Source organism: Zonotrichia albicollis, chromosome 5 (assembly GCF_047830755.1).
Source record: "Zonotrichia albicollis isolate bZonAlb1 chromosome 5, bZonAlb1.hap1, whole genome shotgun sequence".
Classification (NCBI taxonomy): Eukaryota; Metazoa; Chordata; class Aves; order Passeriformes; family Passerellidae; genus Zonotrichia; species Zonotrichia albicollis.
This window is the reverse complement of record NC_133823.1, coordinates 19,524,743-19,537,164: the sequence shown is the minus strand read 5'-3', so window position 1 is coordinate 19,537,164 and position 12,422 is coordinate 19,524,743. Positions and strand designations below refer to the sequence as shown.

At 38.6% G+C, this 12,422-nt stretch overlaps 1 long non-coding RNA gene across 2 annotated transcripts in view; it reads right to left on the bottom strand.

The window, feature by feature from the left end:
• Positions 1-12,422, bottom strand: part of LOC113458959 (uncharacterized) — a 203,235-nt gene that overhangs the window by 105,715 nt on the left and 85,098 nt on the right. Inside the window, exon 3 of one of the 2 annotated variants that reach the window (XR_003379719.2) lies at positions 11,291-11,471. The exons of the other annotated variant lie outside the window; for it this stretch is intronic. This is a non-coding gene — a long non-coding RNA (uncharacterized LOC113458959). Of the gene's footprint in view, positions 1-11,290; positions 11,472-12,422 lie in introns of those variants that run through there. 2 annotated transcript variants of the gene reach the window in all.

The window sequence follows — 12,422 nt, the reverse complement described above, 5'->3', positions numbered from 1 at the left end:
GCTTTTACACTGTTTATACCTTTTCAAGGTTTCTGGGATGAAAGGACATTCATTCCTTCAATTTGTCTGACAACTGACAGCTTACACGTTAACATGACAGAACAAGAAGCAGAACCCCTTCCCTGCCTGTCCTCACAGCACAGGTATGACATGGGAGCACTGCCCTTGGAATGACACCAGTAACACAGGCAGGAGACCCACCACAGTTCTCATCCGCTGCTGATTTTGCCAACAAAAGCAGCCATAGTTAGTTCTAATTGCAGTAATGGTGGGTTTGATAGTTGTCCAGGGATAGTCCCATCTCTGAGTTGCTCTAAGCCCATTTTCTGCCTTACGTGGTCTCTCTGCCACTCGAGGATATCAAGCTGTGTGTGGCAAAAAGCCTAACTCAGCACACTGCTGTCCAACAGCTGGCTTAGCTATACTGCCAGAAAAATTAAATAAGAAATTTGAAACTACAGAAAACTATTTCCCTTGTATTCTATGTATAGACAACAACTTGGAAATGTACTGGCCTTCAAAGTCACAGCACTTTATAGCTCAGGATAGCAAGAGCCTTTTTCTCCAGATCTGATTCTAATGCAACAGGAATGATACAAGAGAATCACTGCAGTCTTGTTGTATCCATGGATGTTCTGAGTCACAGGACGCCCTTGGCTTATTTCTCTCTAGAGGGTCACTCCTCTTTTGAGAGCTGTTTATTGGCAAGATTTATCACTGGTGAATGACCACCAGCTTGCTGTGGTGGGACAGCCTGATTTGCCTGCTCCATGGAGAACTGCCAGCCTCACACATGCTGGTGAACCAACAGCAATAAATGTGTGTTATCAGCAACCACACATCAGGCACTCTATTTAATACCATCACCACAGATCTGACAGACCAGTTTAGGTCTGGAAGTGGTCAGGGTATGTTGAAGAAAGCATCATCAGGAATCAAAAACATGATAAAATGTGCAGGAGACAAGCTGACATGATGAGAGGGCAACAGCAGTCATCTGCAGTCTGAATTAGGACAGGAAAGAGGGCAAGCCAAGTCACTGTGGGTGAGAGCAAGTTTGGCATTGTAACCTGGTTCTGTAAGGAACTGAGCAGAAATTTCATTGGATAATCAGAGGGGACAACTCCATGGCTTTCACATGGGCAAACAAAGTCATATCTCATGTGACAAGGCATCAGATTTCTATGTCTCAATTACATAAGTGGAGCCATTTCCCTCCATCTTTGGTTTTCATTTTGTTGCTTGGTTTTGGTTGGCTTTTATTTTAAATCTGCCAGTACAATTCACAAAGTTTTTGTACAACCAAAACAATTTGACAGACATTGTGCAAGTTGGCTTTGCTTCATTCTGTGCTTTTTTTACATGCAAAAAAAGCAGAAACATGCTTTGAATGGGTGAAAGCTTTTTGGTCTACTACCAGCAGTAGTACCTTTTAAGGTACTAAAGTATCAAAGAAACAAAAATAGATGTGAGCTAAAAAGGCGTCTGTGAAATTTGTTGAACAGCCTGCATTTCTCTAACTGGACTTCAGGGTCATTGCCAGTTTTTACAGACTGGTCTGCCACAGGAACACATAATACCTATAATTTCAAAACAGGGCTGATGTACCTTTGCTCCTTAAGTATTTCACCAAAGATTCTCAGTAAACCACCTGGAGTGATGTACTGAGCTCTGGGACTCAGGAGCATAAGAAGAACATGGATTTGTTAAGAGTGGGTTCAGAAGAGGATTATGACAATGATCAGAGAGCAGAACACCTCTCCTATGAAGACAGCCCATGGCAAAGGGAGTGAAACAAAAAGATCTATGACAGTCCCTACCAAGCCAAATCATTCTGTGATTCTATAAAGCTGAATACATCACCATAAATGTAATTCTAGAACATCAAAATATAGATGTAGATCCTACTCTGGAAAGTATGTTTAGATATGCCTAGATACAGGGGCAAAATGCTTGGATATGGGTTTTTTTTTTCAAAAGAAAAGGAAAAGAAATTTTATCTGTGTTCAATCTAAAACATTTTGCTCAACCCAAAATAAAATATCATGTAATATTTCACAGGTCATTTAACTTGAAGCTCCTTCAAATTAAAACAGAAGCATTTTCACTCCTGGTAATATAAACAGAGCAGTGACCACCACGGTCAATGGATGCAGAAGACTTTCCAGGTTATTTTATAAGCTGGGACAGTAGCCAAATTCCCATCCTCTGAAAAAACACACACATTTCTCTGAACACAACTCACCTGGTTATTTGGGAGTTTATGTTTTTCCTATTTGGGTCACAAGGTATAGGCAAACACAATGGAACCTTAATTACAGATTCACTTTCATCTACAAAAAGTCCTCCAACTCCAAAACCTGCCCTTCCCTGCCACAGTAAAAATAATTTCAGACCTCTTCCTCCTCTTCTAATTAACCTTGCTGTCTTTCTCATGCATATGTGTTTGTGTGTGAAGAAATGAATGTAAATCATGTGTTTAAGCAGCAGAAGAACGATTTCTACATAAGCTTCAGTGAGGGGTTAACTGTGGCCTGAAACAAATTTTGCAATGAATCCCCAAACTTATGTAAATGGCAAAGCTAGAAAAATGAAGACAAAGAGTTCTAGGCATAGTGGCTCCCTCTGCTACTGCCCCAGCCAGCTTCAGGGAGTTCTTACAGGAGGTTCTGTATGTGGATGGAATGGATTCCCATACCATCCAGAAGGTTTCTTTCACTTTTAGCTGATGAAAACATTCCCTACACAGCTCCCTGTCCCAAATGAGAAAAAAACTCTGATTTTTTACAGCCTTCCAGATCTGAGCTGCCAATCAGTCAGCCCCGCACAAGATGATCTCATCACTAGGCAACCATCCATGAAGGCCACTTCTCCTTGAGGTTGTTCACTTATTGTTTAAATGTATTTCATTTCCATGGAGGAGTGTTTCACCTGACAACTCTCTTTTGTTAACCTTGTGCTGGTGGCCTTTAGAATTACTTTCTGTTGAGGACGTAAGAGAAAGACAGAAACCTGACTGCACAGAGGAATGAAATTTTTCATTTGAATAAATGTCCTTTAATCTGAACAGTGTCCATGGCTAAATAATCTTATTGATAACAGTTACTATGACATATCAAAAGGCATAGCCTGGGCAAATTTTCACTATAAGTAGACTAATAACAGAAAATATTTTTATGCTAGTCTAACCATTGTAGAAGGTATCTTCAGAACTGACCTAGCTTCCACCATGGAGAATAAATGTATCCCATAGGCTGCTTTTATCATGCCAATGGAAAGAAAAACTCCCACAATGTGAAGATGAAGTCGTGATGATGATGGAAAAACTGCCTTTCTGCAGGAAACTACTATCAGGAAAGGTAGGTGTGCAGTGCTTGACTCTCCACTTGTACAAAAGCCAAATAATGCAAAAGCCCTGACTCACACATTGGCTGGGCCATTTTCAACACTCTGCTGTGGCTGTGCCCTCGAGTACTCTGTGAGCTCTGACCTCAGGGCAAAGGGAGCAGGGTCCCATGGGAGAGGAGGACAAAAAGGTTGCACAATTAGTTGATTAATTGCAGTACGGATACCCCAATTCTGCTTGCTGAGTGAGTTTGTAATGGTAAGATTCAACTCTAGCTGCTTATTTGTTGTAACTGCACATTGTTACTTGTCCTGAAATAACTTGCCTAGAAATACTGCTTTATCTTCAGTTTGCTTCTGGGATACAAAATCAGAGCATATCAAATTAAAAAAAAACAAAAAAGAAACATGAGGCAATAGCCCTGACACTCCTTCTCTGATATGGATAGTGCTGCAACTTCAAAATGCAGTAGTATTCTACAACCCTGGCCTGGAAAAACAGAAGTATCGACAGTACTTTGCAAAGAGAAAATAAGCATGTAATATATGTGGCTGATTCTTTCCTTTTGCAGAGTCATTTCCATCTCCCTAATGAAATTATAATCAGTGTCCTTTCTTCCAAAGTGGAATAATTAAGAATCAATTACACTTTAAACTAGAACACTGACTACTCTGTAACTATTATGTAATTGGGAAGCAGCTATATAGTCATCTTTATGTAGTTACACTGAATTACACAATCATTTAAATGAAATTATATCGAGAAATTGTATGTAAAGTTATTCATATTAAGTTCTGCAACTTAAGGACCCAATGTGGAACAACTGCCCACTTGGAGCAGGCTTTGAATCTAATATGTAGAGCCCTGTAACTTTGAAGGGAAAGAAGGGAAAGAAAAGGTTCCTTAATAAGTGTGAAGTGTTATCATTAGTATCATTTAATGCAAAGTGGTTACATGCTAGTGAACTATTTCAACTACTCTATTATGTGGCTGAGCTAAAGAAAAGGAGCAATTGATAAAAATGTGGTGAAAATTTCATAATATGCAGAAATTAAGAACTGGGCTCAAAAAGCTATTATGGAGTGCATTCAACTGGTACCTTCAAAATTGTAAAGATACTTAACATTAAATGGGAGAATTTCAAATCACTAATTTAGTTCAAAGTGCGCTCTGGGGATTTGAGTAACTTCATCTACGGTAGAACGTCGATAATGCTGCAAAGTTAAAACTGAGCTAGGGTTTAAAATTTTTCTTGTGGAACAGTGAGATATAAAACACTCCTACAGTTAAACAATAATGTAAAACTTTCAGTTTGGACTGATCCAATACACAAACCTTAGGGCCTGAAAGAATTGAAAATGCAGTGCAAAAATAAACACTTCAAAGGAGAACCCCCCCTGAACACAGCAGAAAGGTGTGAGAGGGGAAGGGTCTGGCGGGACTCATGAAAAAAGCTGACAAGGACAATTTCTTGCCCTTTAGGGGACTGATAAAGTTTGAAATTCTGGGACTGATAAATAGGAACCTAACCTGAGTGAGGTTAGGGTGCAAATTAATTATTTAAGGATTCTAAAATATTTGCCAATTCTCCATCAATCTAGCTACAGAGTCAAGTGTAGCTAACAGAGGAATACAGAAAGAAAGCACAACCGTTTGAGAAGCTCTGTTTCTTCCTCAACAGGAAACTCTCCTTTTGGAGCGCAAAGTTTAAAAAAGAAGGTCACAGGCTCTGTGCTCTCCTCTGCTGAGTGCACAGAAATGTTCATATAGATCGTCTTTCTAGCATGGTCTGGGAAATGTCAGATTCAGGCATAGATATTGAATAATCTCGTCATTAAGCACCGTGTATTAGTCACTCTCATTCTCACAAGTCAACACATTTTTAAGTAACATAAATTTCACTATGAAGTTTATCTAGAATCCTCAATGTCATTAGACAGCATCTGTTCTCAAGCTGGTCCCTTCCAAGGTATTTTTTGTTTGTTTTGGAAAGTAACAACTACCCTTTGCTCAACTAAGATAATGACTTTGTACCTGAATCTGATAAAGCCAGTGCAAGACTTTGGCTTCCTTCTCATCTCAGAGCAGTGCCTTCTAGCCTGCAGGCTCCAGAAAACCTGCATTCAGCTTGGCCAAAATAAAAGCAGGCTTTCATTGGAAAATTCCTTAATTAGCAAGGAAAGTTGGAAAATAAGGCTTATAAAGATATTAATTTACTGGGACATTATACAAAATTCTCATATGAGAGAACAAATATTTAATTAGAATTTGGGAATATTACCAGCAATACTCAGAACTGAATTTTTTCTCTTATTTTTAAGGTTGGCACTGACTACATGTCTCAAGTCCTGCATAATTTGATGAAATTGCCCTGCAACATGTGTCATAAATACAACTCATTCTCCGCTTTCTCTACTGCCCATCCATCTCATGAAAAGGTGACAGCTGATTCATAATGTTACCTTATCAAAATGTTTTGTTTCATTTCATGAGACTGGCCTGTTTCAGCCTTACATAATCTAGATAAATGCAAAGTTATTTCCCAAGTAACACTTTACAAAAGTGCACCAAAAACTTGTTACTTTCTTCTACTAATTCAGCTTCATTATCAGCTTACAAGAGGTCTGTCTGAATACACTAATCCAAAGAAAACCTTGTAAACTGAACTCCTGAGGCCAGTGACATAGGACCTTTATACAGGACATCACAAGTTTTGTAATGAAGGAAGCATTAGTCACATCTGATGAGACACCCATCATAAGTATCAAACTTCTGATATATTTTTTAATGGGCTCCACCCCTATTTTTACAAATGTTTTTGAAATTTGTCAGCCATATGATGGCACCAGTAAATGGGTAGATAAACTCAGGAATAATAGCGTGCTCTGAGCTGGTTTATGGTTGGCTTTAAAAAGATCCCTTTTCTTCAGGCCTCCTATGGGAACACAATACTGGTAAATGCCAAAAAGGTCCTTGCCTAGCATCACCACAGGCAGTACTTCTGCCATAATGGAAATCCTTACCTTTTTCAATCCAACAAACTTTATACACCGTTATCTAAACACTCTTTAAATCTCCACAAGCTACAATTTTTACCATTCCCCATTATTTCCATTTTATAGGTGGATAAATTGAAGGACAAAAAAGCCATGACTCCTCTAAAACTGAGTCATATTGACTTTCATCCCTTGTCTTCACCTGACAAAATGTGCTCGATCCCTTATGTCCCAGAGCAAATCAAAGCAGCTTTTTCATTAAGTTTTAGACATGTCTCATCCACACTGTTTTCTGCTGGTCATGGAAAACATAATGAAGTAAACTAAGTTTCCACATGCACCAAAGTGACCTCAAATTTTCTTTCTCCTTTTTGTACTCATGGAAAGTATACTGTCAAAAAAAATTATATCAAATTTTATAAATTACCCAAGAGAGTATCTTTTATATAATAAGGCCCTGGAATGGAAAGTTGGAATAAAAAAAATCTGACAGGCTCTTAGCTAAAGGCGCTAGCAAAATTCTCTGGTCTGTCCATTCTGACTAATTCATTGGTATATTTTATGTTCACTTATGCTGTGTACCCTCAGTTGATCTCATTGGCACTTGAAATTTTGGCTAAAAAAGAGCATAGAGAGCAGCTAGGCATTTTGCCCCTGTCCAAACCATATGACAGTGTCAGCCTCCACACTTACCATTAGATTTCTCTTAGACATCTAATGCAGAGCCCGGCTTAAAATTCTGGCTAAAATTGACTAAGAGTAATTAAGGGGTGTGAAAGAGACATAAGGGGTGCAAAATCTTCTGTGTTCTTCTAAAGCATTAGTTAAATAGAAAGTGTTTTGTCTTTTGATCTCATTTATTGAAACACTACAGTCCCCATGTCAACAATATTTTGACTAAATATGCTGTGCCTAGTAAAATGTGGTTTATATTCTCCATTGTGATTTGGCTAACTGTTAAGAATTTATTACACTGGCAATCTGGACCTAAGTCACTTGAAAATCTATCCATGCTTTTTGTTCCATGAAAATATGTTTAAAATTATTCCAGTAATGATTCCTTTCTGTGATATTAGTTTGCCAAAGCCTCTATATTAGCTTCCCTGAGTGATGAAAAACGAGGTCTAAGCTCTTGATAACCCACAAATCACTTCATGTCATTTGTGGCTAAATGAATGCATTAGCCAGTGCAGTTATCCCCAGTTGACATGGTGGAGATGTCACATTACAGCACGAGCTTCAGTGAAAATTTTAGCAGCCTTACTACATCAGTGGGCATCAGTACTCAAGGTCACCAGCAGCATTAGTTAAGTAGTTATGAGTTTAACCATCATTGTGAGCAACTTTTGCAAGATTACAGCTAATTTAAACAGGGCTTATGTATATTTTAACTGAGCTGCAGTGGTGACAGCAGTTGCAGCATCATCATTAATCCTGGAGTTCTAACATGCAGAACAGCTTGGACTGCAGTTTTGTACTGTGTACAGCTAATACAGATGTATAAATTTGGGTGGCACCTTGGGCCTGCTCCCCTGCCTCCTTATTTGTGTTCCTATTCAGTACCAATAAATCTCTAAAATACAAGCTCCTTGGCTTTAGGCTGTGTGAGAAATAACCCATCTTCAGCAGTAGCAAGGAGCAGAGCTACAATAGGAGGTATGGAACGTGTAAATAACCCTGCCCTGGCATCACCCAGGCCCTTCACAGGGGAACATCAGCCCATACAACGAGGTACCTGGTGGGGGAGAAACTTCCTCAGGAGAGTCCCTGCCCACGCACCCCCAGGGCTGTCCCAGGACAGCCAGCAGTCCAGCTGGGAAGCCCAGCACCACAGGTATGGGAGAGGCTGGAGCACCTCAGGATCTGAGAGGTTTCAGGCACATTATGGGATGCAGGCAAGACCATTTGGGGATGGCACTTATTACAGCGCATGAAATGAGGATAAAAGGAAAAAGGGGAAGTTATTTATAAGCATGTTACTTACAAGCTTGTCAGCACATTTGTCTGGCTATGCCCTGCACCTGATCTGCAAAGTCAGTTCTGTCTTCTTAAACTCTATTTTCCTGGATGAGAGAAATCCCTAATCTATGTACATGCATATACATGGAGGTCTAAGTGCCAGCAGCTGGAATGAGGTCCCTGTGTGTGGGGTGCTAAAGGAACAGCTCTAAATTCTGATCAGCAGAATGGGGATCAGGAGGAGACTGCTGGGACAGCTCATTTCCATGCGAATACTGCATATTTAGTTCATCTGTGTGGCCTGCTGTGTATGTGTATTTGACACTTGTCTGCAGTGTACCTGTTGGGATTTCATGCTCAGTCTCACCAGTGCTTGGACCTGCAGCGCTAACCTGCAGCTGCCTTCCATCTATCAGAATTGCTGGATTTGGTGGCTCTCTGAAACTGTATCCTCTTGTGAAATTATACACCATCTAGGGCAGCTCTGGAATGAAGTATCCACAAACAATGCGTATGTACTAAGTGACAACCTAGGCCTCCTTCCTGCATGCAGACCACAATGGACTGTCATGGAACTCCCTCTAAACTCCTCTTTCCAAGACTCTGCAAACACTGCCCAGCAGATCATGGGTACAAGAGCTATTTCCCCCCTGCTGTTTCTGCAACTATTCCTCCTGTGAAGTACAGCAAGCAAAATAAACACAAACCAAAAAGAGAAAGAGGGAGGCATAGCCCTAAACAAAATTCTTTTGAAGTTGATGGGACCCCAACTCATTACATTTTAAACAAAAGCTTTAAGCCTCTCATACAGATGAACTATTGTCTTTTGGTCTCCTTTTTGATGTTATTTTGAAGTGCCTAGAGGATACTTGATAATAAAGCACTCTATGAGTTGTATTACCTTGTTCTGTATTGCCATGTTTTATTAACAACAAGTACCAAATGAAAAATTAAAACACAAGCTGGAAAATTACATTTTCTTCTGCCATTGCTTGTTTTAGTCTGATCTAAGCAACTTATTAATTGCCTTCTTTTTGATGGTATGGATTTACATTTGCTTAATGCAAAAGAATGGAAATAGCATCTATCAATACCAATTATAAAACCATCCTCCTTTAAAGGAAGGGTCTGAGGTAGACAGTGTTGCTTGATGCATTTCATGGAAGCTTAAGGATTTTGCACAAAATGCTAAAAGCAATTTTCTAAAATAAGTAAAAAAAAAGAGGCAGCCCACAAACTGTAAATTAGAGTTTTTCCATCCTAGTTTTGACTAGGAAAAACAGCACAATTCTCCTACAGATGCAATTTTCTAAAGCCTACGAAAGTCATCCATAACAGCATTTTATGCTAGAAATACTGTGCCAAGCAGTTACTGAAAAACATACCATGAGAAAAGAATTTTGGATGCTGTCCCCAAAGAACATTAAAGTTAGTCTCCAATTTGAAGCTCAAATTCTTTCACCTTTTTCCTTCCCCATCACACAAGTGTTATTTAACAATAATTTACAGCTTCAGGCTTTCAGGTCTCATAGAAATTGGCTGGGTGATTTTGTTATCAAGAAAATAAATGCTTTTATTGGAATCAGGATTTCATCCAGGATGTTTCATCTGTAATGTAATTAAAGAGTTAGTTTCAAAAAGCTACAATTATGTGGGGAATATATGCAAAAATATTCTCACAAACGCTACCAGTAGAGTTTAAAATGGTATTGTCACAAACTCATTGGGGAGCTCCACGTTACGGATTTTTATTGTCCATCTGTGTAATAAGGATAAGTAACACTAAGAGTATGTGGAAAATGAGGAACTCACAACCAAAAGGGAAAAGAATATTAACAGATATCCACAAAAAACAACGTTCCTAACCCACCATTCTTACTGTCAAACACTACAGAAAGTGCTTGAGCAACAAAAAACCACTTTGAGCCTGTGTTTAAGTATAGGAAGACAAGATCAAGTACTTCTATGCATCCCAGACTTCAAGAGGGCATGTCTGGGATGGATCAGCTGTGGGGCAGTTCCTCTTCAAACTAGACAAATGTGAATAACTACTTTATGTACATTAAATGGCATACCACTACTGCTGTGCTTAAAAAAACATGTAGAGAGATGAAAAGGAAAATTCCATTTACACATAAGTAAATATTAATTCATCTTCATGGGATTTTTCTGTGGTTTCCAAATAAAAAGTTACTAGACATTATAAATAGGATTCAGTCTTCAGGTAAGACACACTGGGTGGTGCTTTTTTTGAGCATGTGCAATTTCTGTCTGAGATTCATGCCAGAACCTTATTTAACCCAGCCTCCCAGGATTTTCTCTGGCTTAAGCACAAGCATCAATTGCAAATACAAGTATCAAACTTAATCAAAATACCAGATTGTGAGACAATAATTTCCTTTACATTTTTCTTTCTAATTTCCCCCAATATTTAAGATACTGATACCCATTAAATTGAAAAATTATCTGCTATTCAAACAAAGGAGAATTCACGGCTGAATTTGCTTGAGCCCAGGGGTACAACACAAATGACTCTGCATTTTTGTCCCCATTAAGAGGGAAATGAGTAGACAACCCAGATAACCAGCTGAAACATCAAAATGCAACTTCCTTCTGTGATAAAAACACATTACCTCCAACCATACAAAATGTAGTTCATAGGAAGAAGAAAATTATGCCTTCAGATCATTGAAAATTCTCAACAGAGACTAGACATAATCAAAAACATGTGAGCAGCAATACTAGATGGGAAAGCAGGTTCAACTTTCAGAAGATTTGACAAACATAAAATTGTGACTAATGGTTGTGCAAAGGGACTTTTGTTCTTCCCCTATCTCCTGCACACCTTGTGCATAAACAGCAGTTTGATCCTTGAAGCTCTCAACTCAGCTAGGGAAAGCAAAGCTCCATGGGTGCCCAAATAATAAAGAATCTTTCCTTTTTCTGCACAGTTCCAAAATACAACTGCTGAAATAGAGAACACAGAACTTTAAGCTTGAGAGAGAGAGGTCAGGCAACCAAACAGACCTTCAGATGTCTTCCTAGCTGGGAAGTCACTCATTCCTGCAGTGACACTTGTGTGCCATTTGTCATGGCAGGTCCATTTAGCCAGTGCACAATCTTTGTGAGATGCTCCCTATTTAACTGCTCCAATTTAGTTACAATCACACCTGAAAAAGCAAACCAGAGAAATCACCACCTATTTTGACTGGAACACATTAGGATGTAATGTGAAGAAAGGTAAATCATCAACTCATTTTCACCACACACCAGCAATCTCATGAGACCACATTTTGAAAATAGCTGCACTGCTGTAACATATAATTAGTTAATTTGTAAATTTACAAATACAGTAATGAACTCAGAGGACTTTTGAAAATTTTAACCCAATATTGTGACTAAAAACACTGCCAAAAGAACCATATAAACTGTACTGTAAATACTTCTATTGATTTGCTTGGAACAGAAATGGAGTTTAGAAAGTTCTTAATTCAGATGCTTCCAGTAGAAATAGATTCCATTTTCCATGGACCAGACATTTTAAATATATTGTGCAGTATCTTAAAACTGCTACACAGATATCAATAAAAAACAATAGAGCAGAGAGACATCTAAAGAATATATTTGAAAAATGCTTCATAGCATTCTGTAATTGAAAGAATTTCTCAAAGTCAAAAAGTGGAGTTAGTTGTCCAGTTTGTATTAAAGGCTCATAGATCCAGGCATCTTTTTCTCTTTAAAATGTTCTCTTTTAAATAATCTTGATATCATGGTCTCAGTAATGACGTTTTTAGGTGTAGACTGTGTATGAAAACTAGTTCCACATGCTTTCCTCTTTTGCTCAACCTGCTACATTTTTTTCTCATAGGATTTTGCTTGAATTCCTTTTAGAGTGCAATTAACACATTTTCTCTGAAGTCATTAGTGCTTCTGAAGAAAATGGATTAAGACAATATAAAACTGGTTTCTTTCACCATGTATCACACTAACTGTCCTAAAACCTCTGGACTTATGGACTGGAGAAGAATAGAAACAGTTTTCCTTTCCCTCTTCCAGAAGTTCCTGGTCCACGCTGAAACACTTCCTGAAGTGAAGATGCAAGTATATGTGAAAGGGTTTTG